At 42.8% G+C, this 25,045-nt stretch overlaps 1 long non-coding RNA gene across 1 annotated transcript; it reads left to right on the forward strand.

The window, feature by feature from the left end:
* The first annotated feature begins 1,090 nt into the window (after window positions 1-1,090).
* On the forward strand, window positions 1,091-24,959 carry LOC132017360 (uncharacterized). The gene is made up of 3 exons (XR_009404243.1): window positions 1,091-1,148; window positions 1,998-2,171; window positions 24,661-24,959. It is a non-coding gene; the product is annotated as an uncharacterized LOC132017360 (long non-coding RNA).
* Window positions 24,960-25,045: the final 86 nt, after the last annotated feature.

Raw genomic sequence — 25,045 nt, forward strand, 5'->3', positions numbered from 1 at the left:
GCCTTAGGTGGCTGACAGGGGCTCCCCATTGACAACTAGTGAGGAAACTAGAAACTCAGATCTGCACCTACGAGGAGCAGAGAGGTGCCAACTACCTGAGTGAGTTTGGAAGCAGATTCTCCTAGATATGGGAGCTTCAGGTGAGAGCTTCAGATGAGTGCTTCAGAGGAGAGCTTCAGATGAGAGCTTCAGATGAGATGGGCTGGCTTCCCGAGACACAGAGCAGAGAGAGCCGTTGAGCTCCTGTGACCTGGCTAAGAAAGGTGAGATAATACATTTGCATTGCTTAAGCCACTAAGTTTGTGGTAATTTTTACAACAGCAAAGAAAATTAATATAGAGGTATCATTTTAGGGTACAGCGTTTTACATTTTAATATGGTAGCCATATCATCCTCAGTTAACCAGAGTGTTTAATTAGTAGAATATTTCATTTGATAATGATTGTGCTAACCAAGTGTTCTTTGTATTGTGCAATTGAAGAGGCTTGGCTTACTCTTCCTCAGATAATGAATCCCTCCCCACCCATTTCTTGGACTCAGTCCCTGCATTATGGAATTGCTTAGAAGGGGAATTGAGTTCAGAGGAAACTCTATAGAATGGAAAAGGGAAATGTTCTTGAAATGTGGAATCAGGAATGACAGCAGAGTAAGGGAATTTAGAGCAGAGATTCTCATCCTGAGTCTGGCTTTAAACTCGGGCTTGATGACCTACTAGCTCTGTGACCTTGGGAAAGTTAGCTAACATCTCTGTGTTTGGGTTTATCTTCAAAATGTGGGTGACAAGAGTAGTACCTAGGGTTGTTCACAATTTAATGAGTTAATATATAGAGAGAGCTCTTGAAATAAGGCCTCAGAATACGCACAGATGATCTAGGGTTAGCTGTACCACGAATCTTTGTTGCAGAAGGCAAGGTGCAGTTGGAACTACACCAGATAAAGAAAAGCTCACAAAGATTTGTAACCAGAGAACTGGAAATCAAAATAACAGGGAGCTATCACTTTAAACAAATTAGACAAGCACAAATGAGAGAGCTGGCTAATGCCACTGTTGGGGAGGATGTGGAACATGGGTACCACCCTCACCACTGCTGTTGGGAGTGAGATCTGTGCAGTCATTCTGGTGAACAACCAGCTACTACTTACTCAAGGTAAATAAACACACCCCCTATGTCTTAGCTGGGGTTCTTCCAGAAACAGACCCCAAGATGAGGATTTGAAGGGAGGTGATTTATTTGAGAGATGAATCCAGGAAACCCTGGGAGGAGAGAAGAAAAATAGAGTAAAGAAGGAAAGGCAGTCCATAAAAGGCTTGATTTCAAGCAAGTTACCACTGCCGGTTCGTGGAGCTTGACTTGGGGAGTCCAGGAGCTCGTGTAGAACGAGAGCCTCACAGTTTGGCCACCAGAGGGATTTCACTTGGTTGAGGACTGCTGAGAAAGCCCACAGGCAAGGAGATGCAGAATCTGGCAGTGGGCAGTTGAGGAGGCCTGTGTCTGTGTACATGGGAGTGCACACACAGTAGGGAGACCAAGGAGATAGGGGTATGGCACCCAGAGAGACTCATGAGGATGGCTCAGAATTCCACTCCTGAGTGTAAGTGTAAAGGAACGATTACCAACCTCCATATGGGACATGGATGTTCCTTGCAGTATTACTTGTGTCGGAAAGTTCTAGACAAGCTGAGTCATCAAATAGACACAATGTGGAGAATGGGCACGGGGAGCATTATGCAGTAGTTAAAAGTAACAGATTGGGTTGACATAACAGCTTAATGAATCTTAAAAATAAGCTGAGGTCAGAAGATAAATAGAATGAGATCTGTAACACACACACACACACACATCAATGAGCATTTATAGCAACACACTTAATCAAAAAAATACACGCAGCATGTTACAACCGTTTTCTACAGGGGAGTTGAGGAAATGGAACTGGCCATGAGAACAAGATAGTAAATAAATAATTGATATAATTAATTTTTTTATAACACAAAAAAGGAACATTGTATAGATGGTGGATGATAATGTGCTGTGGACCAAGGAATATGAATATTTCAACAACCAGCCCCGGACACCCGAAAGACAGAATGTACCTCAGCAATTTCTGATCATCTCCATTTCTCTGATCCGAAGTGCTTGTGTGTTGGTCTCCCGGACTCTGTCTCTTCAATGGTGAGTCCATGGCATGAGGACGGGGACCTGGGAGAGGACAACAGAGACCGCAGGGCTGAGGGGAAAGGGCAGGGAATCCTTGCAGCGACAGAAGTCAGTTTGGGGTGGAGGGTTGCCTGCACAGCCTAGCTGAGGGCTAGAACGTGAGTCAGGCTAAGCCTAAAGAAGCCAGAGGATAGGAGGGAGCAGGTTGCCAAGGGGACGAGAGAGCCAGGAAGGAGCGGTGGGTGATAGGTGGGCAATGTGTTCACGAAGTGGAGTCCTAAGGCAGCGTCAGGTGGAAGACATCTCAAAGGCAACCTTTGCCAGCTTATATCTGCCACTGCCAGGTACTGCGACAGACTGTCCTCCCTAATGAAACTGTTAGGAGTATTGGAAGTTATGTAAAATACTAACTACAGTTTGAAGGGGCTTATGCGAAAGATGGTTCTGATTCAGTCAATTTTAATATCGTCTGTATACAAAGAGTGGGCTTGAGTTCCAGAAAGGGGATACTTTTTTCACTTTAAAAAATCTGTTTGTGGGGTGCCTGGGTGGCTCAGTGGGTTAAGCCTCTGCCTTCGGCTCAGGTCATGATCTGGGATTGAGGCCTTCTGCTTAGCGGAGGGCCTGCTTCCGCCTCTCTCTCTGCCTGCCTCTCTGCCTACTTGTGATCTCTCTCTCTCTGTGTCAAATAAATAAAATCTTAAAGAAAAAAAAAAAACTGTTCGTATAAGTCAAGAACAACTCCCTCGTCTCTTGTGATCTCCAGCAATCACGGTGCAAATATTTAATAAATACGTACTATGAAGTAGACAGTTTTGCCCAGGATGCATGGGAAATTTGTGGACTTTAATTTGAAACCATAATGAATTTGAGGTATCATTCCCAATACCGTTGTGTAGATAAAGATGAAAAAAGTATGGTCTATCAATTCAATCTCTGTTGGAGGTACCTTATACTGTTGTAAGTCAGTGTTCTAGAATGAAGACGAATGAAATTTCCAAGAAGGTGGGTGTTTTTTATATCACACTTTAAAAGGAGTTTAGAAATAGGGCTTTTGCTCTAAATGGTTTGACTGAGGACTTGGAAAAATTAACCGTGTTTTCAGTTGGTACAAGTGCCTTATCTTCTATCACGGCCTGCTTAGCACTCTGGAGCTGAATTCATAAAGCGTTCTGGCTGATTTGCTTAGCTAGATTGGGCGGTTAGATTATTTCTGCCTTCTTAGCCACGTGACAGTGGCTCTGATCGATTGAAATGGTCCGCTGTTGGTGGAATGCCTTCTTGTTGCCAATGCAAAGAATCCCATTTAACGGCCAATTATAAAATCTCTGAGTAGCTCCCAGCTAAAATAGTTTGTTTGTATTCTCCGTAATAAATGCTTCCTTTGGAGCAGCTGCTATTTCAGAGGCGATTGTAGGCATTTAAAAAATCTGGGTCACTCCTCATGCATTGCAGAAAGGAATATGTGATAGACTAAGGCCTAAGGACCCATCTGTAGTTATGCGGGAACTCTGCATGGTTGTAAATAAAGCTGGTGGGGGGCCCAGAGCAGCTTTCAAACCTTGACCCTCAGCCGTGAGATTGCCAAATACTGAAAAGTGCAGATGAGGAAAACAAAAAAAAGGAAAAATGGAGTCTTTATGTAAACACATAATTAGAATGCTTATCATATTCACATTAATGATGAGGATTTTAATATTGAAAAAAGGACAGCAAAAGAATGGGGTTACATGGGAGGATCACCGAAACTCAGCCCATAATGATATCTCTTTCCTGACCACTGGTCACTCTTAAAAGGAATAGTCTCCTTAACGTCTTTTTGGCTAAAAAAAAAAAAAAAAAAAAAAAATGAAGTCACATTGATATTTGTTAGAGCTTCTGACAGGAACTTCTGGTTGGTAAAGAATTCAAGTGGCAGAAGGTAGGAGGTTTCCTTTCTAGTTTACCAAGGTCACACAAGCACACACACACACAGATACTCCTAGTACTTTGTACTTGTAAAAATGTTTTTTAAAGTATTTTCTAAATATCTTGTGATTGAAGCATTGTTTGGTGGGGCAGAGTGGAATAATGGGTAAGAAGGCAGATGTTGGAGCTAGACTCATAGTTTTAAGTCTACCAGTTACTGACTGTGTGACCTGGGGGAAATTATCTTGCCTCTCTGTGCCTCATCTATTTATCTGTGCAAGGGGTTTTATGTTGAGGATATAAGTAGAATGTAGTTTAGGGGCACCTGGGTGGCTCAGTCTTTAAGCGTCTGCCTTTGGCTCAGGTCATGATCCCAGGGTCTTGGGATTGAGCCCCGCATTGGGCTCCCTGCTCCATGGGAAGCCTGCTTCTCCCTCTCCCACTCCCCCTGGTTGTGTTCCCTCTGTTTTTCTCTCTCTGTCAAATAATACATAAAATCTTTTTTTTTTTTTAAAGATGCTGTTTATAGTCACATTAACAATGCATACTTTAATATTTTAATATTGATAAGGTTGTCGGTGAGCAGTAGATCAGTTTACTATAGCAAGGTAACAACATCTAGCGTGTTAAAATCTTCAGTAGGTGTTGGCTATAGTGAATTCTTGCTTAGTAACGTGAAAAGAGAGTTGTGCTCTCTGTATCAGAAATGTTAGTATTGCTTGCTGATTATGATCATCAGTGAGCATTGCCAAAGTCCTATCTATCATTCCATAGTTTCTAGAAGGTTATTTCCTTACCAACGTGGATAATAACTCCAGGGGTTTCTGAGCTCTGACCCTTTGTCTCATAAGCTCACAGGCCAGGTACAACTGGGTCAGTCTGACAATGCCCTGAACTTTGATGTTCCTGACTTAGATGTGTATTCGTTTGCTAGGGCTGCCATAACAAACACCCAGATGGGTGGTTTAAGCAACAGAAACTTATTTCCTCATGGTTCTGGAGGCCAGTAGCCCAAGGTCAAGGTGTCCAGAGGGTTGATTTCTTCTAAGGGTCTTTTCCCGTGGCTTGTAGATGGATGTCTTCTGTGTCTTCACGCGGTTTACTCTCTATATTCATCTGTCCATGTCCTAATTTCTTCTTCTTTCGATTCTGTTGGATTAGGGCTTACCTGTATGACCTCATTTTACCTTCATGACCACTTTGAAGGCCTAAATACAGTCACGTTCTGACTTCAACACGTTAAGACTTCAACATAAGAATTTTCAGAGGAGGGAGCATGGTTCAGCTCATAACAAGGAGTTTTGCTCTTTAGCTGGAAAGTGGAAGAGAAAGATAAGGGAATTGCAGTCACCTGCCAGACTCGGTTCAACCTTGCCTCAAGATTTGGCATCAATCCTGTTCTCCCTCAGAGGCTTTGATAAAGTTCTAGTTCAATAGCTCAAGTGATCACTGACCTCATATCACTCTTCCTATAAGTCATTCTCTGGCTTTCTAATCCTGTGCTCATAACAATAGCAACTACCTCGTCTAGAGGACTTACTGAATGCCAGGCACCGCACTGCGTCTTTTACTTGTATTTTCGTTTCCTTCTTAATGAGTCTCTGAGTCCCTAGACCCAGTCTTAAGGTAGTGTTACATGTATATACTGTATAATATGTATATAGAATATTACACTCCAACAGTGTCATCAGGGCTCTGTCATTGCCTCCCTCCGTGGGTGTCTCCATTTACCAGCCAAGAGAGTTGTCTGTGTAAAACCCCAGACTAATATCCTACCCTATTCACAACAAACGTACAGTATTCTCCCCAAACTCCGAAACGGACCATTCTGGGAAGGAGTCTGTTGAGCTAGCCCTTGTCTGTGGTGGAAGAGGGTAGAGTACCGTAACAAACAGGTTCACTGGGCCCACCCACATGCTAAGTTGGGCATGTGAATGTTACAAGAAGAGTAGGGTGCTGCTACCAGAAGAAAGAAGTTGGGGGTATAGCTCAGTGGTAGAGCATTTGACTGCAGAAGAAAGAAGTAGGGATACCTGACAGTCCAAACCAGGAGGTGTCTACCCCAAAAAGCTTGTCTACCGACACAGGTGTTTTAAAGGATGATCTACACTGGCAACCAGGTGGGACTCTGGTGCTCCAAAGTGTTTGCTCTAATCCCCATCTTCCTCTGGCTTCAACTCTGAGCGTCATTCAGCACGTGGGAATTTCACCCCTTCCCGACAAGCTGTCTCTTCGTGGGTCATGTCATCAGATTGTCTGGTTTCCCCCGACCACTCATTCCCTCCTTCTCATTCTTCTTTGCCAGCTTTTTCTCTCTCAGCCCCAAGCCTTCATCTTTATTTATAATCTCGAATGAATGATCTAGGTCATCGTAATCTAGCCCCAGATAATAAATAATTTAATAGTAATAATAATGATAATGGTGATCATGGTGATAGTTGTGAAAGAAGATACCTTTCTACCACTATATGTTACGTACTCTTTGAGCACTCTGCCAATATTCAATAATTTAATCTACCACAGCCCCTATGAGGTAGGTGGGTTTTTTTCTTTCATTTTCTTTATTTTTATTGAAGTACAGTTGACACACAACATTATATTAGTTTCAGGTGTACAATATAGTGATTCTACAGTTTTATACATTCTACAGTTTTATGCCATGATAAGCATAGTTACCACCTGTCACCATACAAAGTCATTACAATATTATTGATGAAGTTCTCCATGCTGTTCATCCCCATGATTTATTTTATAATTGGAAGTATGTACCTCTTAACCCCCTTCATGTGTTTCACCCATCCTCCACCCCTTTCCCTCCTGGCAACCTCCAGTTCTTCCTCTGTATTTATGAGTCTGTTTCTGTTTGTTTCTTCATTTGTTTTACTTTTTAGATTCCACACATAAGTGAGATCATATGGCATTTGACTTTCTCTGTCTGGTTTATTTCACTTAGCGTAACACCCTCTAGGTTCACAATGTCATTGCAAATGGCAAGATACCATTCTTTTTTATGGCGGAGTGATACCTCATTGTCCATCTACCACAACCTTCTTTATCAAATTCATTTGTCAATGGACACTTTGCTTCCTTATCTTGACCGTTGTAAATAATGCTGCAGTAGACAGGGGGTGCCTATATCTTTTTGAATTAGTGTTTTCATTTTCTTTGAGTAAATAAACTAACAGTGGAATTACTGGTTCATAATGCTGTTTCTATTTTTAATGTTTTGAGGAGTGAAGCAGGTAGCTTTATCCCTGCTGAATTTTGTGTCAGCTGACTGGCCATGAGATGCCCTGATCGAACATTGTTTCTGGGCATGTCTGTTAACGTGTTTCTGGGTAAGATAAGCATTTGGATTGGTGGACTCAGTAAAGCAGATGGCCCTCCCCCATGTAGCCGGGCATCATCCAATTTGTTGAGGTCTTGAATAGAACAAAAGGAGGAGAAAAGAGAATCCACCCCATTTTTAATTCCTGCCTACTTGCTTGAGCTGGGACATCAGTCTTCTCCCGCCCTTGCACTAGGATTTGCACCTATTAGCACTCTGGTTCTCTGGCCTTTGGACTTGGACTGTATTACACCCCTAGCTTCTCCTGGGGTCCCAGCTTGTAGCTGACTTTTTGTTCTCCATAATGGGAGCACATGCCTCATAATCTCTCTCTCTGTCTCTCATCTATGTATCTATGTATCTATCTATCTTATTGGTTCTGTTTTTCTGGACAACCCTGGATAATACAATCCCAATTTGACAAGTGAGGAAGCTAAGAGAGATTCAGTTACATGTGACCACTGGGATTCATGTGCAGATGCTCCAACTTTTATGGTCTTAAAAGGATGTTGCAGACATGGTCAGTGGCCCTCCCACATCCCTCAGATCTTCCAGGGAAGCTTGGTCAACTTCCATGTACCAGTACCTGCAACTCTGGGTCTTAAACCATGGAATCTTGTCCTCTTCTGCACGGGGCAAGCCAGGAGGACATCCTTGACCAATGACTTTTGCAAATTAGCGTTGATGGGAGGATCCTCAATGCTGTATTTTGTACTTTTACCCAGACTTTCCTGGTCACCTCCTACTTGGGTAACTGGCTGCTACTGCCTCTTTAAGTGGTTACCTTCCCTTGCCTGAACCCCTTCCCATTTTCCCTGCTACTGTTTCCTGCACTTCCTAAATAATCTATTTGTAGCCAAGTTCCTGCCTTAGTGTCTGTTTCTGGCAGAACCTACACGATGAAAAGTGGCAACTGTCCATGCAGGTCACTAATCAGTGTCTCCAGTCCAGACATCTCTCCTGAGCTCCGGATTCATACGCCCAACTTCCTGCTTGAATGTGCATTTATTTATTTATTTTTTTAAGATTTTATTTATTTATTCGACAGAGAGAGGTCACAAGTAGGCAGAGAGGCAGGCAGAGAGAGAGAGGAGGAAGCAGGATCCCCACCAAGGAGAGAGCCTGATGTGGGGCTTGATCCCAGAACCCTGGGATCATGACCTGAGCCGAAGGCAGACGCTTTAACCCTCTGAGCCACCCAGGCACCCCTTGAATGTGCATTTAAATGCTTGCAAACAGCCCAGTCTGAACAGGGAATATTAGAGTGCTGGGGATCTTCTTAACTGTTTCTTTCCAAGTTTTTCCGAGTGTATTCTTATGATGTGGAGTATAACATACAAGTCCTTGCTGTGATTTGAAGGGTCCTAGTCATCTCAGCTGCTCACCTCTCTGGACCACTGTGCTCCCTGGGCTCTAGGGCATTGGTATCTTTTGGGCTGCCTAACAGGTTATGCTTATTCTCTCCAGGGGCCCTGCACTTTGCACCCCGGCCCCCCTCGCCTGGAAGTGTTATCATGCTCTCCAGGGCCCAGCTTAGGAGCCGCCTCCTCTAAGAGGCCTTCCCTGAACCCCCTCGCTGAAGGTGATTCTCTCCTAGTTTTGCCCCAAAACATCACTGTTTTATTTTCTCCATGGTCCTTAGCACCCCCTGAGGTGATCCTGCTTATTTGTTTATATGTATGTCTTCAGGCTTCCCCATGATTGAGCAGGAACTTGCTGTCCTGTCACCAGTCACTTCCCAAGAGTGATACTGGGCTGGCACAGAGTAGACAGACTGTCCATGTATACCTGTTTGCACTTACTGGAATGAGATTTTTAAACATATAACATCCAGAATTTCTGTGAATATATTTCACTTCCTATTACATTTCCTTCACTTTCAACACTGACCTGTCTTTATGGGAAATTTAATTGAAATGCTTTATGTTTTTACCTCAACTGTTTTAAAAGAGATTTGACCACCTGTTTTTTTTTAAACTCTTATTTGTAAGAATTCCAAAGTGTTTTTCTTATGAAAGTACCCAAATGTGAGGACCTGAATATATATTTTTTAGTGTCACCAAACACATCTTTCTGAATTTGCCATTTTTAAAATAAGATAACCCTTGTGGTATACAAGAAATGATGCAGAATTATACAATCTATAACACTATAGAAGAATTAGACTGTAGATTTACTGACTGTTATCCTGGATTCTCTACTTAAAATAGAACAAAATATATTAAATATGTTACAACTAAACTAAAAGGTACTAGTAGCCATTATTTTCAGTAGCAAGATGTATTACTGAAGATTTCAAAGTTTAATCCATTAGTTCAATTATAGAACTTAAACAAAGAAGGCACTGAGCACAATTCTGAAGCCCTTTATCTCATTCTGTTGCTACTTTTCTAAAGATGACTTTGATCTTTAAAGCACATAGTAGCTTCTTCTAAACTGGACACGGTGTAGGCGATGATATGAAATAAGTCTGAAGTAATCATTATCTGTGACTCAGTTTCGAAACAAGTCAGGGTCACTTAATAAACAACAGGATAATGATATTTCAGCAGCCTTCGCTCTGCTCAGGTAAAGGATGATTTTAGCCAGACAGTCTACAGAGCTGGGCACATGGCAGACACACAGCAGATCACAGAGATTTTGGGAAAGGGTGAGAAAGATAATTTATTGCGTTTACTCTAACTGAAAAGGGGAAAGGGAAAGAGAAATCCAAACAGATGGCTTAGGCTGAGACTAGATTATGTGAAAAGGCCCACAATGGGGTTGAAAACATTTTGAAAACTTTTAGTAACTATTCTTCGACTTAAGGTTATTTATAAAGTGGTTTGACAAATTGGCTTTTTGAATGCTCAAAATGGGTCAAATCTTTTACTTCCAAGAGGATGGAATACACATAATTCCCCCCATTCCTCCTGCTAAGTGCAACTAAAAGTTCTGGACATTATCTATAAAACAAACATAAGCAGACCTGAGAGGTGGAGAGAAGGAAGCATATTTCTCAAGACCTCAGATGGAATCGGGAGTCTAGATTCCCAGCCTTATTAGGCTGTAACATCCCACCCCACACAAGCCAAGATGGTGTCAGAAAATGCTGATTAGGGCAGCAAAACTGGGTGGTAGCAAGAACCACTTGTCCCCTGGGATCTGTGAAGACCACGTGGAGAGCCCAGTCTTCCACCCCAAACCAGCAGTGAAGAGGCATCCCGTGCTCTCCCTGCTAGAGTGATGGCAGAGGAGGCCTATGAAGAGGTGGGCCTTTTCTACCACCCAGCGATGACAGGACCACCCCTTTCCCCGTACAGTAAAGCCACCTGAGGAGCAATAACAAGGCACTCTGACCCTGCCAGCTAGAGGAAGTACTAGTAGAGACCTAGGGGGCAGCTGGATCTCTTAGCACTGGCCAGAAGTGAAGAGACTCCTCAGGTGTCAATGGAAGCCAAACAGAAAACTTGGACGTTTCCTCCCATCTGGCAGGAACAAGAGGGTACCTCCCTTTCCCATGCTGGGGTGGTGTCCTATGAAGGCCAGGTAAAGCAGAAAGTATATGTAGGGTCTGGAGTCTCGTAACAGGGGAGATAAATGCATATTAATACTTTAAGTTAATATTCACACATTATACCAAGAACTAGGAAGATCTCAAAATTAATGAAAAAAGACAACAGATGCTGTATTAGTTTGGTACTGCTGTCAGGACAAAATGTCAGAGAGTGGGTGGCTCACACAACCAAAATTCATTTCTCAAAGCTCTGAAGACTGGTAATTGGCAGATTTGGGTTTCCCTGAGGCCTCTCTTCTTGGCCTGTAGGTGGATACCTTCTCATTGTGTCCCCATACAGTCTTTCCTCTATGCCTATCCATCCCTGCTAGCTCTTCTGGTTCTTATAAGGACACCATATACTGGACTAGGGACCCATCCTATTGGTCTTGTTTTGACTTAATCACCACTGGTTTGAAGGCTCCATGTCTAAATAGTCACATAATTCAGGGCCCACTCATATGACCCCATTTAACCTCAATTACCTCCTGCAAGGTTCTATTTCCAAATATGGTTACGTTCTGAGGTTTTGGAGGTTGGGACTTCAACAAATGAATTTGAGGGGGACACAATTCACCCCGTAACAAGTGCCAACATCAAGATGTCAGAAATTTTAGAATTATTGGCAAAAATTAAAATGTAGCCTCATAAAAATGCTTCAGTGAGAAATTATGAACACACTTGAAACAACTGAAAAAAAAAATAAAGTCTCAGCAAAGATATAAAAGGCTCAGCAGAACATGAGAAGGTATAAAGAAGAACCAGCTGGCAATGATAGAACTGTGAAATATAATCAACAAAACAAAAAAACTCAGCAGATGAGTTCATCAGCAGAATGGAGGGGGCAGAGGAAAGAATCTTACAAACTGGAAGACAGAACAATAGAAATTACCTAATCTGAACAACAGAGGAGAAAAAGCTTGAAAAAAAAAAACCCAAAAATATCCCGCAGGGACCTGTGGGACTCGACCAGAAGACTTAACATTTGTTACCCTGGAAGTCTGGAAGAAGAGGAGAAAGGGGGCGGGGTCAGAAAAGTACCAAGAGAAATAATGGTGGAAAGGTCCCCAAATTTGGCCAAAGACATAAATCCATCAATTCCAGAAGCTGAGTAAACTTCAGACAGGCCAAAGAAATCCACACCAAGTCACAGTCAGACTTCTGAATGTACCACAGTTAGGAAATGGTGGACTGTGCCCTTTTGTACACTTTGTAGGAGGGCGGCAATGTAGTGTTTAGAAAACATGTAAACAAAGGTCAGAGGGACTTGCGTTTGAACCTGGGATCTGCTACAGCAACATATTCATTCTGGAGCAAATCTCCTCAAATTTCAGATTTCTCATTGAAAAAATGGAATATAACATGCCTCCCCCAGCCCCAGGGAACATTGTCCAGATTTAATGAGAAAATACATGTAAAGCCCTTAGCACACAGCAAGTGCTCAGATGTTATTGTCTGTCCTCTTCCATACCCCTGACCTCTCTCAACCAATGAGAAGCCGTGAGCACCAAAGACCTGGAATGCAAAAACTTCTGGACTAGATTAGCGGAGTTTGGCCCGAACTCCAGAAGATCCATTACGTTTTCTAATTTCCTTTCACTTAAAATGTGTTATTTTCCCTTCAGTTGCTTTTTCAGCAGATTTTTTTTTTCTTTCTAGGGAGACAGTTTTAGCATCATGGTTAAGAAGCTAAGTTCTGGAGTTAGGCAGTGTAGGTCTAGACCCTTGGTCCACAATTAGATGGCAATTTACTTGGGTTCCTTGAGGCTCATTTTCCTCATTCGTGCAACCCTATAACCCCATTAGGGTTGCTCTCCTGGTGGATGATTTATTGTATGTAAAGAGCCTAGAACTGTGTCTCGCCTTTAAAAAGAACTCAGCAAGAACCATAGCTGTTTGTTGGACATAGATGTATGGATTACCTTGTTGCGTGGGGGAGGTCCCTAGGGGCTCCCTCTTAAGAAAATTCTCCTTGGTCTCTGATCCTCCAGCAGAATTTGCTGCTTTCAAATCTTGCCTTCCCCACTTTCTACCCCACACTCTTCCATTGGTACAGGGGTCTTCCTTAATGTCCTGACAGGCAGGACTCCTGGAGTATTAGTTCAAATTGAATTGGGTAGACTTACAGTGTATTTAGGGTTCTCCAGAGAAACAGAAGCAATAGTTGTGTGTGTGTGTGTGTGTCTATCTATCTCACAGCACTTCACATATGTATACACACATTATATATATGCACATTGTATTTATAAATTATATATAAAATACATTTTTTTACATATATATATGAGAAGTAGAGAGAAGGAGACCGGAGGGAGATTTATTTTCAGGAACTGGCTTGTGCTATTGTGGGAGCTGGCACGTCTGCAATCTGTAAAGCAAGCCAGCAGTTTGGAAATTCAAAGACTTGGGATTGCAGTCTCGAGTCTAAAATCTACAGGCTGGAAACTCAGTCAGGGTTTCTAAGCAATTCTTCCAAACCCGTCAACTCCCTGGGGGCATAGTAAATTGCCCCAAATTAGAATATTAATATTAGAGATTCACTTCCATGAATAGCATAGCATCGTCTACTATTACCTTTTAGAAGCTCAGCCATCCAGCTCTGTTGATCTCACTTGAAGGGTCGGTGGGCTGGCCTGGTGTGCCCGTGGGGCCCACAGGGCATGGCAGATACAGAGCAAGATTCCTCGGTGTGTGACTTTCTTTTTCCTCACATAAATGCATTGTCCACTTCAGTTCTGATGGAGCCAATTTTCGTCTCTCCAGGTATTCAAGGAGGGAATTGGGGAGCCTGAAGTGAAGGCATATTTAAATGGATTTGGAGATGATTTAAGGTTGTTGATAGATCAGTATCCTGGGCAGCTCCCAGGCTAACATGGCGGCAGTCTGACTCTGTTATAATATACTAGGTGGGCAAGTCTGGCTAAAATCCAGGGGGAAAGGTGACCATTGCCTGAGGGGTTGCTGTGCAGTCCTCTCCTCTGAGGAGGAGTACCTCTGAACTCGAGTCATATCTGATCCCTCTCACACACATCCCGGCACCTGGCCTGGGCAGAGGGAAAGGCTTTTCCCTCCTTTCAGGAGACTCTGAGAACAATACTTTATGTTTTCCTCTTAGATACAGAAAAAACCTTTAACAAATCTGCGTTAAGTAATTTTAGTGCAAATTGACCCAGTGACAAAAACTTATAAGAAAACCAAATCATAAAATCATATAAATGGATCAATTTTTATGTGGCACACATCAGAGCATTTTCATCGTTAATTAATAGACGTGGGAGCATGTCAGAGTCACCTAACCTGTTCTCTTTGTTCTTGGATGATGAAGCCAAGCCTAGAAAGGTACTGTGTTTGCCAATTAATTCATTAATTGCTAGACAGTGGCCAAATCAAGACAAAAACCAAGCATCATGGCTTCCTGCCCAGGACTCCTTCTACTACATGCAACGTGAAATTATTCTTCAATACTTTTAGCTTGTTTCTTTATTCCTGTAAGAATTCCCTTTATAAAAATTCAGTTTTGCTTCAAATTATAACTGTTGATGGAGGGCAGGAACGTACCAACAAAACTCAGATACTCGTATTTGTACATCACTGCCTTTCTCCACATGTTTTTATCCTTGTGGTGATCTGGGGGCTCCCACAAGATCCCTCCACCCTGTTAGTGCCCACCGAGCCTCTGCAGCCCCGTCCCCAAACTCACTCAGCCAACCAAGTCTCAACCTTGTGCCAAGCAATATGCCTAGTACTGGGACCACAGAGACAAATAAGAAATGATTTTCCCTGAAGGGGGTTTCATTTAGCTGGAGAAAAGCACAGGCAATCAGACACAATACAAAGATGAGGCAGTAAGTGCTGGAATCGAAGGCCCTGGACTCTCAGTGAAACACCCGTAGCTTCAAGAGTTCAAGAGTCTCTTGAAAAGGTACCATTTGAAATAGTCTGTGAGGATGAGAGGAGTTTATCAGGCAATGGAGGGAGAGGCTGCAAAGGATGTGGAAGGGCCCGCTGGGGAGGTGTGCAGGGCGTGGTGGGTTGGGAGAGGAGAGGAAGGTGAGGTGGGAGAAGAGGGTGGAGAGGGAGACTGGGGTCAGCTCAGGAGGGATCTGAGGTCAGGTGCTGAGGAGTGTTTCCGCCATGGAGGATTTCACCACAACACCACAAAGGTTAAAATACGTGTAATACGATGTCCCATCACAGAGATTTTCAAAAACAGAGAATGGGGTTTGACATAGATGTATTCTTCTGAGAGGGAATGCTGGTCTTCATTTACCTGACACAGGAACCAGAGGCACTGTTCCTGACATGGTGTGTGTTGTAAGAATCACATGGGGTGTGTGAAAGCGCTTGGTAAATTGTGCCGCAAGGTGTAGAGGTGAAATCATTTTTCATGTCACATGATGATAACGTCAGATGGTGAAACTCTTGTCAAGGCGAATGCTGGGTGGACAGCTCACTTCTGAGCCTCAGGGCCCTCCGGAGATTGAACCTTGAGGGTATTTCCAGCAGATTCTGCAGCATGCACTTCAGCACCGACGCCTCTCTCAAAATCGCCTTCTCGAAATTGCATACTCATCTTCTACCCTTGGCTTTTGATGAGGGTCCCCACAAGAAGCAGCATCGAAACCCTCCTCAAGAACTTTGGTCATTAAATATCTCACTGTTGTCCATGAGTCAATTAATTAATTCATTATCCTACATCATGATCATAATTATTAAAGAATGAATGAATGAATGAATGAATGCCAACTAAAGAAAATAAGAGAGGGTGCCCAGGAAGATTTCTATACTAGAATGTTCCCTCAAGTATTATTTATAATAAAAAAAAAATCAGAAACGACTTTGAATTCTCTCGAAGGTGGGGAGAAGCAAATAAACTGTGGTCTGCCTCCAGGGTGCAGTATTTTGTAACCATCAAAAATGATTTCAAACATGATATGAAATAGTGTTCATAATACTAAGTGAAAAAAATTGTAGGGCATACCATTTGCTCCCTATTTGGGGATGAAAAAAAATAGTAGTCCTGCCCCAAAATGACTGAAAATAATAGATCAAATTGTAATACTCAGTTTTTTATGCATGAAATTATTACGAATATTTCTTTCTTTCTTTTTTTTTTAAGATTTGATTTATTTATTTGAAAGAGAACGGGCATGTGCATGTGTGAGAGAACACTATTGGCAGGAGGTGGGGCAGAGGGAGAGGGAAAGGGAGAAGCAAATTACCACTGAGCAGAGAGCCCGGACTCTGGGTTCAATCCTAGGACCCTGAGATCATGACCTGAGCCAAAGGCAGATGCTTAAGCTTAACCGACTAAGCCACACAGTGGCTTTTTAAACAGGAACTCTTTTCTTTTTAAACAGATTTCCAAAATTAAAAGAATTGCTACTTAATTCAATAGTGAGGAAAAACTAATGTTAAAAAAAAGATTTATATTAAGTAATCTTGTGCTAAGAAATTATTATCCTATGGCTTATGCTTTTATATTTTTGAAGGAATCTCTGGTCCAACTATTAGTACCAGTCTGAGAGATTTTATTCTAATAACTAGAAGTTTCTGAGTTCCTCAACCTCCTTTTCTCTGAGAGAGATGGAAAACCACTTTACTTTCTCACCAGTCTATTTTTAATTGCTTTGTTAATAAAAAAAAAAAAAGTAACTTTATTTCAAAAACATTTCCATCTGGCCAACCAAAATATTCTGAGTGATATAAAGCAAACATGCTAAGGACACAAAAGAAGTTTAAAGACTTATTTCTGTACAGAAACAGCTTATGATTTATGTGGGAGGACGAGACAAATGCAGCGAACAACTAAGACATAAGAATCATAGTGATTTCATAAGAGTAACAGTGATTTTCCAAGATTAGACCATCATTTTGATTTGATAGATGAAGATAAAGAAGCTAAGAGACAGTGGGTTTTCTAATGCCACACAAAGATCCAGGAATCCTGGTTCCACTGCACTGGAAAAATGCAGGATAATACTTGAAATCCAAGAGGAAACCAAGGTCAGCAGCCTCTATGAGAGAGTTAAAGAAAGAAGGGATTGGGGGTGGGAGGTAGTTAATAACCATCCCCTGGGCTTTGACTTCTTAAACAGGCATTGGGGCTATGGGCCTTCAACCACTGAGACTATCTCATTGACGATATCCTGTTGAGTAGATGGGCAGTTGTCTTCCCTTATCCATGGGGGATACATTCCAAGACTCCCAGAGGATGCCTGACACTGCAGATAGTACCAAACACTGTTGTGTTTTTTTCTGATACATATATACCTATGCTAAAGTTTATTTTATAAATTAAGCACAAGAAGAGTTTAACAGTAGCTCATAATAAATAGAACAATTATAACAATACACTATAATGGAAGTTAAGTCAATGTAGGTTCTCTCTCAAAATATCTTATCGTACTGTTCTCACCCTTCCTCTTCTTGTGAAGTTGTAAGATGATAAAATGCCTACAAGAAGAGAAGTGATGATCTAGGCATTGTTAAGTAGTATTAGGATACTGCTGACCTTATGACAATAAGTCTTCCATTGACCACGGGTATCTGAAAGTGGAAAATGAAATCATGGATGGAGGGGCCTACTGTGTTTCTATGGCATCACACACTAGACTTCTGATGTGTTTCACTTTCACAGAGATAAAAATCAAATGTTCAGTTGGGCTGCAAATTAGGATGCTTTTAATCGCAAATGACAGAAAATCAACTCTTTCTTTCTTTCGATTTTATGTATTCATTTGCCAGGGAGAGAGAGAGCACAAGCAAGGGGAGCAGAGGCAGAGTGAGAAGGAGAAGCAGGCTCCCTGCTGAGCAGGGAGTCCAATGTGGGCCTCAATCCCAGGACCCCAGGATAATGACCTGAGCCGAAGGCAGCCACTTAACCAACTGAGCCACCCAGGCATCCCTTGTTCACTCTTTCTATTTCACTTTGTCTCTGCTTGCATACATTCCTTAGGCAGGTGTTCCTCAGATCATTGGCAAGATGGCTGCCAGAAATCAAGGTTCACACATACTGTTTAGGAACGCCCTGAAGATGTTTCCCTCAAAAGCTCTAGTAGAAAAGTCCTTGGGAAGACACTTATTCCCCAGGCTTTGCCATGTGTCTGTCCCTAAGCCCATCACTGTTGTAAGGGGATCTGGTTTGTTAGAGATTCAGTCCCATCCTAACCACCGGACTATCACTCTCCTTAGTGAAGAGGTGTCCTGTTAATAGTTGACGTGTTGGCAGAAGGGGAGGGATTGCCCATCACATGTCCACTGTGGAAGGTGGTGTCAATGATCTGAGTATTAACTGTGTAATGTATATGACAAATACAGAGGGAGAGCAAGGAATAATAATGGGATTACTAGTGCAGTTTTCCCAGAGAAGATAGGTGATGACACATGCTAGGATAATATACAATTCTGTTCATAATAGACTAAATCAAGCCTAATTGGAAAGTAAATCTCCTCTTAAGAACACTCACACTATACTCATAGAGAAAAATATGTTTTTATGACATAGGCTTTTAGGAGTAATTGCAGTGACTAGAGCAGTCCAACATGCAGCTCTTAGGAATCAGATTATGCTTTTGAACAAACATTTAGTCTGGAGTCTAAAAGGTAGAATGGAAATAGCAATATCTCTTTAGGTAATGACTTCAGAGATTAATCACTCATACAGCTAATAGAGCTGTTCATTAGGCAGCCTAATTTCTGAAAACAATGGAGGAAGAGAACCCCAGCATTACCCGAATGCGAGAGTGAACTCTCCTCACCAGTGTGGTGGGTGCAGCGTTTATCACAACAATAATTCCTCCTGACATTTGTCTTCTGATTTATACTGCCATATATTAACTCAGTTGATCTTTATAACATTCCCAGGAAACAGGCACTACTGTAATCACCAACATTGTATAGATAAGAAAACCGAATTAATGAGAGGTGGACTCTGCTTCTCCCACCGTGTTTTTCCATAGCTCTTACCTGAGGAGAGCATGTTTGCTGACAGAGAATGGAGTTTGAATCTTGCCTCCACCACCCACTATCTCTGTTACTGTGCCCTTTTGTCCCTCATTGTCTCAGTTGTAAAGAAGTGATAATCATTATCTAATACAATGGTATAATGCTGAAGACTGTCTCTTTTCTTAGGTTCTCCTATGGGGTCCCTCCCCTGCTCTCCAGACACCATTCAGCTTAGCCTCGAGGTTGGAGCAGGGAAGAAGGAAGGGTCACTGCCTATTTCCAGGGTCACTGCCTATTTCCTGGGCCACGAGTCTCGTAAAAGAACCTACCCACAGGACGGGGAAGTAAAAATGCAGCCAGAAGCTTCTGGCTGGAGGGGTAAAAACAGTGAATGAAAGGGGAGGAAAAGGGCACCTTCTTCCTTTCACCTTCTCAGGCATGAATTCAAGGGGAAGGAATGTGGGTGGACCCAACAGAAGGTCTTCTGGCTCCATTTGTATTCATATGGGAAGGCAGGTCCTACTCGGTCCCTCATCTCACCCGGGTCTGTCCTGAGTAGTTTTATCAAAATCTTGCTGCATGGCGGCCTCATTAAGCAGAACAACGGACCTAATTTAACAACCCTGAGTGGCCCTGGCAGGGTGAGGCCTGGCTGGGAATTTGCTAGTGTCCCCAAAACTGAGAGCTCCAGATGAACAGAAGGTACCCAGAAGATATAGGGAGTCCGAGTTGGAGATTTTGATTTGAAAATACTAAGTCTGACTGAATGCTTTTACTTTTCCCTGTGAAAATACATTTCTGTTTTTATAGTGAATTTAGCAACTAAGGTTTTCTTTCACAAATGTACTTTGAGGCCATTATCTCTTCATTCTGAAAGCAAGGCATTTCGTAATGTCCTTCAGAAGTATTAATTAGCATGGAGCAAATACTAGGTTATAAGGCAGAATAAAGCTTCATGTTTTTAAGAGAAATACTGCATCTCATTTAATATTGCGACCTCATTTAAACGTGAAATTAAAAAAAAAAAACAACTCATAGAAACAGAGAACAGATTGGTGGTTGTCAAAGGCAGGGAAGGGGGTGGGCAGGCAGGTGGTGGGTGGGTGAAATGGTTGGAAGTGGTCAAAAGGTACCAACTTCCAGTTATAAGATCAGTAAGTCCTGGAGATACAACATTCAACAAGGAGTCTACAGTTAACAATACTGTGTTTACATTAGGAAGTTGTTAAGAGAGTAGATTTTGAAAGTTCTCATTACAGGGGATGAAAGTGTGTAGCTATGTGTGGTGATGGATGGTGGCTATTTAGGTACTGTGGTGGTCATTCTGCAGTTTATACACACATCAAATCATTACGTTCTATACCTTCAACTATCACAATAGGTCAGTTACATCTCTGTGAAACTGGAATAACTGAATACGTGTTTTTACAACCAGCTTTCGTGTTTATTTACTTGTGGACGACGAAGGGCTGTTGTTTCAAATGAAACCCAGTCATCCTGCCACTACCGCGTGCTCCTGTGGCTCTGTGGTTCACTCTGAGGGCTGATGCACCCAGGTCGTGGAGGGCATGGTCTTCGGGGACTTTCAGAGTCACTGGCACAAAGATCCAGACCATTACCAGCAGCATTAATCTTGACACACCATGTAAGCATCGGCTGGCAGACAATATTGCGCGTGTGTATTTCTTTGCAGGCGTCCTCTTAACACAGGGTGGTCTCTGTCAGACATGGTCATTCACAGAAACAGAACACTCTCCTTCTTTTGGACATTTCTCTCCTCTTGCTACATGTTGAGGGAGGGCAGAGTTTCTCAACCTTTTATGATGGCCATTTGTGCCAGATGATCTTTCCTTGTAAGGAGCTCGTCTATACGTGGTGGGATGTTTAATAACATCGCTGGCCATACTCACTAGATACTTACTGGCAACAATCAAAGTATCTCCAGACATGGCCTAATGTCCCCTGGCCTGGGTTGGGTGGGTGGGGGAAAAAATCCCTTCTAGTCAAGAATCGTGATGTACAGGGTGACCCTTGCAGGCTCTTGGTAGAACATGTAGTTCACTGGCTATCATCTCTGCTGGGGGACCCACCGGGGTTAAGTGGGCTAGCTCCCTAGCATATAGCAAAGTCTATATTTGCTTCATTTTCTGCAGAATTTAGTTAATTCTTAGTAAAATTACTGTGATAATCAGGAACTTTCTTTTTACCTCAGTTAGCCTGAAAACATGATCCCATCTATGCTTGTTAATGTGCACCATGACATAAATAAGTTTAGGGAAATGCTATGATAGCAATTTACAAGGATGTTCCTAAAAACAGAGGAGCTCCCCTCAGGGGTTTCTCCACACGCTTCTAGTGGACCACTTGCTTATGAGAAGAAGGAAAATCATTTCCTAGTTCCTCCTCTGTCAGCTGGAGGGCTTCATTATTTCCTGATTAAAATCCCCAAAGATGGGGACTCCTACCCAGAAATGACATTTTGGTTATGCAACTGAATCCCCCCCTCCTCCCAGAATCAATGGAGGGAAATGAATGGAGGCCATCTCCATCTGCTGTATTCTTTTCCCCCTCGAAAATCCATGTGCTTGACCCAACTAATTAAAAGTGAGAACTAAAACAAACAGCTGGATTCATTTAATACGGTGCCTTTTCCTTTCAACTTGAAATAAACTTTTCAGCAGATTGCCTTTGTGGCAGTTGAAGGCCAACATAAATTTAAGCAGCGGGTCGCTTGCCTTTAAGAGTCCAGGACTCCCTGGCTCTTCGGCCAACATAGCCTTGGCTGGGGGTTGGCAGGCAGCCTCGAGGCACCAGGCTGTCAGCTTCTCACGCAGAAGTGGGGGCATCTGCTCTAGGGGAAGATGTGCCCACTTCAAATACGACCTGGCAGGGGGACCCTGATGATGGGCTCACAAGTCGTCAACTGATATCATAGCCTGCTATTCAACAGGGTCCCCTGCCCAGGTCCTGGTCGATTCTCTCTGTGGCATCCCTCCCGCTCAGGCGGTAGAAGATTGCTAATTTTCCAAAGAGGGAAAAAGCGACAGCATGCTGTGAAAATCTCTGTTGACTGTGCGAAAGTAGTGGTTGTCCTCATTTCTCCAGCTTCAGCTTTTGTTCACGTTTGTCATTTCTCAGAGGGAACGGAGGCTGCTGATTACCAGAGGATTTTTTGCTCTGCATTGAATGCAGGTCTGCTGGGGGCATATGTATCGGTACCAACCAACAAAGGGGGATGAGACAGTAGGGATGGGCAAGGTCAGAGTTTCATTTGTTAACTCATTCAACAAATACGTGCACTGAGTATCAATTACATGCCATACTCTGCTGTGTGCGGGAGACACAACGGCAAACAGACTTCGTTGGGCTCATCTACATTATTTAGATAATCATTCAGGAAAGGAGGGGGTGGGAATGGAACTGTGGGAGGACTTGTTAGGGGTTTGGCCAGAGCGGGGCTCAGATTACGGAAGTTCACGTTTAGCGTTAGGCCTTTGTCTATGAGCATTGAGCATATCACCGATGGGTGGACTAGGTGTGTGATACAACCAATTTGTTTTAGATCGCTCTGCGCTTATGAACCGAAACTGAGGTCAACTTCACCACGTGGTATTGGGCACATATTTGAATGCAGAAGGTATTCTCATCAGTGCTTTAGTTAATTTACCTGTCTGGAGTTGAGAAAGTATGGCAAAAAATGCCCTTTAAAAAATAAAAATCAGGGTGCCTAGGTGGCTCAGTGGGTTAAGCTGCTGCCTTTGGCTCAGGTCATGATCTCAGGGTCCTGGGATAGAGTCCCATATTGGGCTCTCTGCTCAGCAGGGAGCCTACTTCCCTTCCTCTCTCTCTGCCTGCCTCTCTGCCTACTTGTGATCTCTCTCTGTCAAATAAATAAATAAATAAAATCTTTAAAATAAATAAATAAAAATAAAAATCAGAAATGCTGGCAGCCAATAAGTGGAGTTCTCTTCTTAATCTCAGCAGACGAGTGAATTCAAGTTGTTAACTCAGATTCAGGAAATTGCTTGGATCTTGGCTTAATCACAACTAAACACACAAGCTAATGAAGTTGTTTCGTGGGCTGTAGAGGGTGGAGGAGTGCCCTCCCAGCATTCATGTCTTCCCAACATTTTGGAATGTGACTTTATTGGAAATAGGATCTTTGTAGATGTAATTAACTAAGGATCTTCAGAGGAAATCATCCTGGGTTTAAGGTGGGCCTTAAATCCAGGGATTGGGATCTTTTAACAGAAAGGAAGGGAGATTCGAACACAGAGACACAGACCGAAGGGTACTAAAGACAGAGGCAGGGCACCTGGGTGGCTCAGTGGGTTAAGCCTCTGCCTTCGGCTCAGGTCATGATCCCAGGGTCCTGGGATCGAGCCCCACATCGGGCTCTCTGCTCAGCGGGGAGCCTGCTTCCCCCCCTCTCTCTGCCTGCCTCTCTGCCTGCCTCTCTGTGTGCTTGTGATCTCTCTCTCTCTGTCAAATGTGAATAAATAAAATCTTAAAAAAAAAAAAAAAAAAAAAAGACAGAGGCAGAGATTATGTTGCCACAAGCCAGGGAACACCAAAAGGTACCAGAAGCTGACGGAGCTAAGGAAAGAGCTTCTTTTAGGAGGGGAGGCCTACCAAAACTTTGATTTCAAACTTCTGGACTCCAGAACTGTGAGTGAAAACATTTCTGCTGTTTTAAACCACCGAGTCTGTGGTAATTTGTTGTGACAGCCTTAGGAAATTAATACATGGGCGCTTACAGGCTTCCCACCCTCCCAAATCACACAGTAATGATTGAAGAATTATAAGCTGGCCCTGCCACATGATAAAATTGCTTTGTTGCTCCAATTTTTGCACTTGTTTTCTTGTCTCATTTTTCAAAAAATGTAAGCCAATGGGAAATTTCTCATGGTTCTTATTACCTGCTTTCGCAGCCTAAAAAAACCAGATTTTAATCTATTATAATCGATTCTTTAAAAAAAATAACTTGTTTATTCGTTGTAAACTTAAGTTATGGACAACTTTTGGTTCAAATTAGCGCAGGGTAAATTAAAATAAATTGCATTGCATTAACCGACATGAATGTTTTTCTGAAAGCTTGGTTATACTGATGTAAATCTTAGTAAAGAACAAAAGCACAACGAGTAAAAACAACAAAGGTCATTTGGGCTACCGTGGGAAGAACAGACTGAAAGGAGCCAGGACTGGAGAGGTAGCCCTTCACTGGAAGGGGCAGAAGTTTTCATGGTGTGCAGGTTAGGGGATGGGGGATTCTGGTTCCGTGTGCATGGAGAACCCCAGGTAGGGAGGCATGGGTCCTGAATACTGAGTCCTCAACCCGTCTGTGCATGTGAACAAGATCCTCACAGCCAGGGCCTGGAGGGAGCAGGGCTGCCCCATGTAAATGCACCAATGGGCTGGGACAGAGAGCTACCTCACGGGATCACGGTAGCCTGGAGACCAGAAAGTCTTTTTTGAGTTTTGTCAAACATTGTGTGAAGAGGGGTCTTGTGACAATGACAGATCTCAGGCACCATCCTTTAGGCTCAAGGGCCAATTTAGTTTAGAAAAAGAAAACAAAATGATTGGCACATATCCAACATTATAGAGCAAAATCAACCCTGCTACCCCAAGTTTCTTTGCAAAATTTACACTTTTTGGATGAGGTTCTGCATGAACTTTGTAGCACAGATGCACCTATAAGAGGATCCAAATCACACTTTGAGCCTCTGCGACATTGTCTATTTTGCTCCAGTCAGAAATACTTCTGTTTTGTTTTTGTTTTCCAGGTGCACATGACAGAATTCCTTCTGCTTGTCCTCACTTCACTTTCTCTGGGCTCCCTGGTGCTTTGTTGTAAATCTGCCGTGCCTCCAGATGGCCAGTTCCCTCAGAGCAAGTTGTAACATTGCTGATCACTGTCCTGGCAGTCACCTTTCTAAACCTGGAGTCTGCTAACAAGTTAAATCTGCACCGCCTAAACGCCCAGATGCCTGTCGTCACACGGCACACCCCAGAAGGGTACACCAGCAACCAGCAGCATCGCCTCTGAGCCGTCTGGCCGGAGACGAGGGCAAAATGGATGTCTTGTTTCACTCTGTCTCTTTTTGAATATTTAAAACGTTTCAATATATTTCTATTGCTATTACTCCAGAAAAAAAAAATTAAGCAAAT

This window comes from Mustela nigripes, chromosome 5 (genome assembly GCF_022355385.1).
Source record: "Mustela nigripes isolate SB6536 chromosome 5, MUSNIG.SB6536, whole genome shotgun sequence".
In the NCBI taxonomy this organism is placed as follows: domain Eukaryota; kingdom Metazoa; phylum Chordata; class Mammalia; order Carnivora; family Mustelidae; genus Mustela; species Mustela nigripes.